The following is an 8,825-nucleotide window of genomic DNA, read 5'->3' as shown; positions in this document are numbered from 1 at the left end:
GGCAAGAGTGCTGGAGTGGGGTGCCACTGCCTTCTCCATTTTGTCTCTACCCTCCCTATTAAGATCTGTCAGATTATCCCGAGAATGCAAAACTCTGAAATTCCTTTAGGAAAGAAAGAATTTTGAGCAGGAATGCCAGTTGCCAGTGTTGTGAGTCTCAGCTTCCTTGCACACATGCTCAGGTGCCCTCGATAGCTTGTCTGTAGCCTGTTTTCCGGGCTGTCAGCCCAGCACTGCCTACATCCTGTGCTTTAGCAAGTATGAGTTACCTTGTACCCCACACCTGTGTTTCTTCATCTCTCTGCTTTGCCTTGTGCTGTTACCTGGAATATGATCTTTATCCAAACTGCATACATATTGCAAAGCCATTTCAACTGTTTTCTCCTTTGTGAAGATCTGTCTGCTCACCCTGAGCTCGAAATATTCTCTCTTTATTGTGAAATCTCTAGGTATCTTTACCTTAATTATAGTGCTTAGACTTCTCTTTTTCTGTGTTTGCTTATGTCTCATATCTTGTAGGTCACTGAAGACAAATGCTTAGCTCTTGCCTTTTGTTCAATAAATATTGAAGGAATAAAAGAGACTTGAACTCATGTAAAGAAAACTAAGTGCCCTTTTGCTATTTACTTACCTATCCTGGGTGTCAGTTCTCTTTAAATTATGTTTATTCTTCCATTTCCAAGTTAATAACAGCTAACATTGAGTGCAATGCTTCACTTTTCACAAAACTTTGTACATTTATCCTGCTTGACTACCCCCCACCTCCAGTTCAGTAAGGAGATAGTGTATGTAAACCGTAAAGTAAGGTACAGATGCTGTTTCTCTGGTTAAGTGTTACTGTTCTCCAGTCACTGGTCTGTGAACTTTTCCTCTACTATTGAGCGGACTCTTCTGCCCATTCCCCCCCCCAATTGTTGAGGTGTAACTGATGAACAGTATTATAGAAGTTTCAGGTGTACATCATAGTGACTCACAACTTTAGAAGGCTGTGCCCCTTCGATAGCCATAAGATACTGGCTGTATGCCCTGTGCCGTCCGGTAGGAGCTCTTTTATTTTACACACAGTAGTACAGCTGCCCTAACTGGGTCTTCAGCCAGGTTTCCGACTCAGGTATATTCTCTTGGGATATGGGAGAAAGAGAAATATTTTGTGCCGAAAGAGAATATTTAAGAAGAAGAAATTGTAGAGATTTTCTCTCAGATGTTTTCTTTGATTCTTAAGGATTAAAATAGACTTGATTTCTACAGCCCTCTGCCACTTCTTTCTTTTATGGCTCATAAGAGTCTCATTTCTGAAATGTCATTAATTTTATTGGTCCCTGAAGGATGTTACTCACTCTTGATGAGTCCTGAGGGTCTTTGGGATATTAGTCTCATTTTTAACTCTTCCTGGTGTAATTGGATCAGTGTGGTGCTTTTGACTTACTTGGTTAGAGTTTGTCAGAGGAGAAAGACATTCTTCTTGGTGCAGTGCTAAAGTGTCTCTGTTCCCAAGACTCCCGGCAGAAATGACATTGTTCAGTGTTAGCAGTTCTTGGGATTCTTGAGGTGAGATGCAGTCACTGATGGGAGATTCCTCGGGGCAGCCACAGGTAGGTTTTTAGGGGTATGCATATTGAACTCTCAAATCCTCAAAATAGCTTCTGTCCCATCTGTCAATATTTACAGAATCATCAGCACGAGTCGCTTTGCTTTTGCAGGCGTCCCAGGTGGCACTAGTGGTAAACAACCCCTGACAATGCAGCTTAGATGGAAGAGACACAGGTTTGATCCCTGGGTGGGGAAGATCCCCTGGAGGAGAATATAGCAACCAACTCCAGCATTCCCCCCTGGAGAATCCCATGGACAGAGGAGCCTGGCAGGTTGCAGTCCATAGTGTCGCATAGAATTGGACACTACTGAAGTGACTTAGCATACACGCAAACATTTTGCTTTAATAAATTCCCCCTGTAATCTTTTTGTATAAATCCATTTTTAAAATTTATTAACTAATATGGAGAATGCCCAAAAAATAAAGCAGTTGTTGAACTTATTTTAAAGTATATTTTCAAAGGCTCTCCATGGCATACTGCCTTCTTAGCTCTTAACTAAATCAGTGTTTCTCTTGGGCTTTCCTGGCAGTCCAGTGGTTAAGACTCCAGGTTTCCAATGCAGGAGGCATGGGTTTGGTCCCTGGACAAGGAACTAAGATTCCACATGCTATGCAGTGCAGCTAAAAAAAAACAAACAAAACCACAATGATCTTGCTAACCATGTACTCCTCTCACTTTAGTGTACGTAGGAACCCTGGAGAACTTGTGAGAACTACGGAGGCTGGTTTTACTCTTCCTACATTTTGCAGGAAGCTCCTCAGAGAATTCTGATGCCTGTCCTCCTCTGAGTACATGTTGAAAGTACAGTACTAAAGTCTCACCTTCCTTTGCCTGTGACTACTGTTTTCTTTTGCCAGCATCCTTTAGGACAACACTGACATTTACGTAGAGTTGCTTCACTCCTTGACTCTTGGGTGTTTAAAGGCCTGTGTCTCCCACGTCTCCACGCACACCTTAGGCACTGATCCCCTGGCATGAGAGCAGCAGGCATTGTTGGATAGTCCCTTTGTTTTCTCACCTGGGGAACCCTCACCCCACCAGCATACACACTGTGTGAAACTACCATCACCTCACTTCAGTAGGTTTATAGTTGTTTGAAGGGATGGATATTGAACAAAGTAATTTGGTGAGAAATATTAGTTAACAACTACATGTACAACAAGTAGAGTTGCTAAGTTTAAAAGTTTTAAGGTCACAGTGATAGTGTTTTCTTAATATTCTTTGATTAGTAGGAGTACTTTCTGTACTCAATGGATGGCCCTCAACTAAAAGTCATGCTTAATAATTCCCTCCACGTTTCTGTGAATATTATTCTTGAACTTTAGTCTTCTTGGGGCTGTGTTTGTCAGTAAGCACTGGTCATATCTTAATGGCCATGTTATCTGAGAAAGGAGCTTACTGTGTAGCTCTGTGTAAGATGTATACCGACTTATAAGAACATTGATTTCCATTCTCTAAGCTAGCTGTGCAATTAAAAAGAAATCTTAAGTAATATTGTGACTGGGGCTCTGGCTAGACCCTGCAGGGTAGACAGAGGAGTAAGAACAGAAAAGGCGCTGGAGGTTTAGTAGGGAAATGAGTCTGATGGACTGTAGCCATCATGGAGTCATTCATGCCCTGAAGAGTACAAGTACTAGAAGAAAGATTTCGCCATAATGTTTTGTGTAAGAGAGAGATGATTTAGATGCCACCAGGAAAATACTTTATGAAAAATGCTGGAATATAGCAGCTGTATATTTACACATGTGATGGAGTTATATTACCCATCAGACAAGTCAGAGCTGGAGTACAGAGCAGGGAAAGTATGTGATGTGTTTCAGTGACCAAGAGATCATCCTTCTTCTCTTATACATAGATTATGGTAGGTAGTAGGATTTGGGATCATATTCTTAGAGCCTGCAAGCCTGAACTTTTAGGAGAGCTCTTTAAGTAATCCATAAACCTAGTAATGCCCTTCCCCCTTAAAAATTCCTTAGTTTTATATCATTGAGAAAATTTTTTTTGGAAAGTACATATTTGTAGTTTAGGGAGTCAAAAGTAGTGTTCTTGTGTGTGCATTCAGTTGTGTCTGACTCTTTGAGGCCCCATGAACTGTAGCCTGCCAGACTCCTCTGTCCATGGAATTTTCCAGGCAAGAATATTGAAGTGGGTAGCCATTCCCTTCTCCAGGGGATCTTTCCAACCCAGGAATCAAACCTGCATCTATTGCATCTCCTGCATCGGCGGGCAAGTTCTTTACCTGGGAAGCCTAAGAAGTAGAAAGAGGTGCTACAAAGTACACAGTCAAAACAGTCCTAGTGGTAGTCAGTTCTTTTCTCCTTTAATCCTTACCAGTTATTTGAGGGAGGATAGACCGAGGCAGAGAGGTGAAATGTCTCCCTGGTGCACATACAGAGGAGCAGAGCCAGACTGTGCCCTGCGTGCGGCCTTCTCCACCAGTGTATCAGTTTTGAACTCTGGGATGACCTTGGCCCCAGGGAGCATTTGACAGTGTCCGGGGACGTTTTTGATTGTCATGACTGGGCCACTTGCATCTAGTGAATGGCACTCGTAGGTGCTGCTGATGCCAATGCATACGACAGTGGCCCACCACAAAGAATTATCTGCCCTCAAGTGTCAATTGTGTGGGGATGGCACTAACGATACTACCAGCAAGATGGTCATCACTGTTTGTGTAGACCTCTATCAAGTTTTCCTTTAAGCTGCAGAGCTAATTTAAGAGAAAAAGTTTGTTTTATTCTTAGTTTTTTGATTGTGCAAGAGATATAGTGAGCTCACATATATGCCTGTGGTAGTAAAATCTTAAAGTATTTTAGTCCCATAAGAATTTGTATCTCCTTTACTAAGTAATACTATATTTAAATGGCATCAAATAGATGATCAGCATACATTGAATCAGCTTTTCTAAAGCACATTCTGGAATTCTCCTGTGGGAGCAATAAGTATTAGGATGTTAACTTTAGAAAGCTTCTAGTAGATCCTGACAGGTAATTATGCCTCCAGTTTCTAAATCCCTTGGTTTCTTTCATTCTGCATGAGGTGCCATTTGCCTAAGGGAAAGATAAATACCAGCATTTCCTGTCTATCTGAAGCAGATCCTAGTTATCTGCTGCATGCACTCCTGGTTGAGGGGCATTGCTCCCAGTGGTTAAAATGAAACAGATTTAGGGAAGGAATGTCTTGGGCCACATTCAGGGTTGACTTTCCTTATGGAAAAAAGTAATCCTGATGATCAGTGATGTTCCTCCGGGAATCTGACTCTACAAATAATTTTCAGGCTAAAATTTTATATATAATTTAAGAGAGAATACTATATAGTAAACTTTAAAAGGGCAAATAAAAGCCCTGACAGTACAATTGAATTTGGTGGTAATTTGATTAATATTTACCTATATATATAATTTTAATATACATCTAAGACAATGTATATAAAAAAGAATAGACATTTTAAAAATTTTTTATAAATAAACATTTTTATTTATTTTATTTTATAAAAATAAAAATGTTTATTCAAAAAGAATAAACATTGGAGTTAAGAACATAAGAGGCTTGTTAAGAACATAAGAGTCAAATAAGGAATACAATATGATGGTAAGGATTTTGGCATGTTTGTTTCTGAAATGAATAGTTGTTTGAATTATAATTTTTCTAGATCTTCCACATTGTAGAATTTACTATCAACATTAGAGTTGGATAATTTTTTCAGCTGATAGAATTAAATTTCTAAAGTATCTTATACGGGATGATCCTTTTTTTTAAACTTAAAGTCTTGGATATACACTTTTTGTTGTTGTTTAGTTGCTAAGTCATGTCCGACTTTTTGTGACCCCGTGGACTGTAGCCTACCGGGCTCCTCTGCCCATGGGATTTCCCAGGCAAGAATACTAGTGTGGGTTGCTATTTCCTTCTCCAGGGGATCTTTCCGACTCAGGGATCGAACCCACGTCTCTTGCAGTGGCAGGTGGATTCCTTACCGCTGAGTCACCTGAGAAGTCCATATATATCCTGTGCTGTGCTTAGTCGCTCAGTCGTGTCTGACTCTTTGTGACCCCGTGGGCTGTAGCCCGCCAGGCTCCTCTGTCCATGGGGATTCTCTAGGCAAGAATACTGCAGTGGGTTGCCGTGCCCTTTACTATGTATAAAATAGATAACTAATGAGAACCTACTGCATAGCATGCTCTGTGGTGACCTAAATGGTAAGCACATCCCAAAAAGAGGGCATATATGTTTATGTATACCTGATTCACTTTGCTGCCCAGCAGAAACCAACATAACATTATAAAGCAACTATACCCCAATAAAAATTAATTTAAAAATAGAACATTAGGAGAATGGTGTAAGGGATATAAGAGAATTTTTTTTTGCTGTTTTTGTAACTTTTCTCCAGACTAGTTTAAAATAAAAAGCTAAGAAAAAGCAATATGGAAGATCACTGATCACAGATCACCGTAACAAGCATGTTAATAATAATAATAAAAAAGTTTGAAATAATATGAGAATTACCAAAATGTGAAACAGACATGACACGAGTAAATGATGTTGGAAAAATGGAGCCAATAAACTTGCTCAAGGCAGGATTACCTCCAATCTTCCATTTGTAAAAAGTGAAGTGCAATAAAATGAGGCATATGTATATAAATAGTGTTGCTTTACATGGACTTGATTTGCTTAGCAAATCAATGCATAGATACATTTATCCACAGATAACAGGGCTTGAGAAAAGAATTTTGACATTGGATATTTAATATTTTTACTCTTCATTTCAATGAAGCCATCATCTCTTTTGCTAGTCCAGTAAATTAGATAATACTGTCTTATGATAAATGAAGGTTTCCCAATGGAAATTGTTCAATCCATTGGTTGAGATTTCTGGGTTGCTCCTGGTGCTGTAGTTGGCTGGTTCAGGTTGAATACTCAAGCATTCTGATAAGAGAGAATGACCTTTGCTTTAATTATTTAGAAAATGGAAGTGTTCGTTCTCTGGGAGCCAGTGTGTAGAATGGCTCCCGTGTGGGAATATTATTCTGAGAGGTACTGAGTATAGTGGTTACAAGCAAAGGATTTGGAGTAACAGCCTTTAACTCTCATTTCTGCCAATTAATAACTGTATGCTCTCATTTAAGGTACTTATCTCCTCTGTTCTTTAGTTTCCTCATCTGAGATAATACCTACCTGGTAAAGTTATTCTGAAAGATACCTTATGTAAGGATTTTAGCACAGTGCCCAGTGCTTAGCACTGAGAAAATGTTAGTTAAATGTTTGTTATTATTGACCGGGTTTCAGGTACTGATTCTAAAACCAGAAACATGTAATTTCTTAACATCTTTTGGCTGTTGTACTATGAAGACTGTGTGGAAATCATAGACACTTTTGTCAGAGAAATAGAAGAAGGAGAAAATTACAACTACTTTATTGTTGCAGTCAATAGGTAAGAGCCGAAGGAAAAGTTTATTGGTATTCTCCTTAATGGTCTCTTTACATTACTTTATGGCAAATAGATGGGGAAACAATGGAAACGGGGACAGACTATTTTTGGGGGCTCCAAAATCACAGCAGATGGTGATTGCAGCCATGAGATTAAAAGACGCTTGCTTCTTGGAAGAAAAGTTATGACCAACCTAGACAGAATATTAAAAAGTAGAGACATTACTTTGCCAACAAAAGTCCATCTAGTCGAAGCTATGGTTTTTCCAGTAGTCATGTATGGATGTGAGAGTTGGACTATAAAGAAAGCTGAGTGCCAAAGAATTGATGCTTTTGAACTGGGGTGTTGGAGAAGACTCTTGAGAGTCCCTTGGACTGCAAGGAGATCCAACCAGTCCATCCTAAAGGCAATCAATCTTGAATATTCTTTGGAAGGCCTGATGCTAAGGCTGAAACTCCAATACTTTGGCCACCTGATGTTAAGAACTGACTCATTTGAAAAGACCCTAATGCTGGGAAAGGTTGAAGGTGGAAGGAGAAGGGGACGACAGAGGATGAGATGGTTGGATGGCATCACCAACTCGATGGACATGAGTTTGAGTAGGCTCCGGGAGTTGGTGATGAACAGGGAGGCCTAGTGTGCTGCAGTCCATGGGGTTGTAAAGAGTCGGACACGACTGAGCGACTGAACTGAATTGTCTCTTAACTACGTAGCTTAAATGATTTTAAAAAAGGAACTCTACAGCCTAGGTTTTAAAAACAAAACATCATCATTATCATAAAAAGTTAAAAGTTATTCCTATAAAAGCAGTAGCATCTATAATTTTTATCAAAGACTTTTGCTAGCTTCATGGTTCAGCACCTTGTAGAAGGATAATCTTTGTAGCTGTACTGTAAGCTCCATGTACTTTTAGGATTTAAACACTGATCTAAAAAATAGATTTTAAGTGGAAGAGTATAACTCTGATTTTGTGTTTCTATTATTAAAATGCATTTGTTTGAATTAGAAATTCTGTATTAGTAGTTGAGAATATCACTTGTGTGTGTATGTTCATGTGTGTGTATGTATTGAATCTTAACATGAGAGTTCCAATTAGACTGCTGTCATGGAGGAATAACTTAAAAGAGCCTGAGATGTTGATGTGAGGTGAGGAGGAAAGACTCCATAAAAAAGAGCCAAAAAGGATCAGATCAGGATGTATATATAGTATAGTTTTCTAAGGAAGTTAGAACTGTTGATCTATACACAGCCTTTCCTATTTCCTCTCATTGTTTTTCTTGTAAAACTAAAGTTTTACAGTGAAAGTTAAAAGTTAAACTCTGAAAACATGGATCAGATTTTTAAAATGGATGGCTGTGTGGTTAGCATGATTAGTTTGAAAGGATAACATGTTAGATCCTCTTGTGGACTGTATGGGGCAAGTGTACCCCTCAGGATAGCATTTCCCTTAGAAGTGTTTTCATCCCATTAGGGTGTGCTTTGGGGATAATGCCATGTATTCAGTCTTTGTATTCATAAATAGTAAAGTTATTCTTGTGACTAAAAACAGTCTTTTCTGTAGTACTGTATATTATTGGGTATTGACCTCTCTTGCAGCAAAGTGAGCAGTTCTTAGCTCTTGTGCCTGTGTAGCTCTCCCTTGCTAAGAGTCCTCCCCACAAATTGAGATACAGGATAGTATACATTGTCTCCTGAGTTCTGGGAACACCCCTCCCCACCTTTCCTCTTCTCTGCTACAGAATACATGTTTTAAATTTATTAATATCATCTTAGACAATTTCTTTCAACATTACCAGAAATTGATGACA

The 8,825-nt window shown here is 39.2% G+C and overlaps 1 protein-coding gene across 4 annotated transcripts in view; it reads left to right on the top strand.

The window, feature by feature from the left end:
* The window catches only part of KDM4C (lysine demethylase 4C), a 402,052-nt gene that overhangs the window by 141,906 nt on the left and 251,321 nt on the right, over positions 1 to 8,825 (top strand). The window lies entirely within an intron of this gene.

The sequence above is a fragment of the Cervus elaphus genome, chromosome 29 (genome assembly GCF_910594005.1).
Source record: "Cervus elaphus chromosome 29, mCerEla1.1, whole genome shotgun sequence".
NCBI classification, from domain to species: domain Eukaryota; kingdom Metazoa; phylum Chordata; class Mammalia; order Artiodactyla; family Cervidae; genus Cervus; species Cervus elaphus.
Note: the sequence above shows the minus strand (reverse complement) of the source record. Positions and strands in the feature narration are given on the sequence as shown.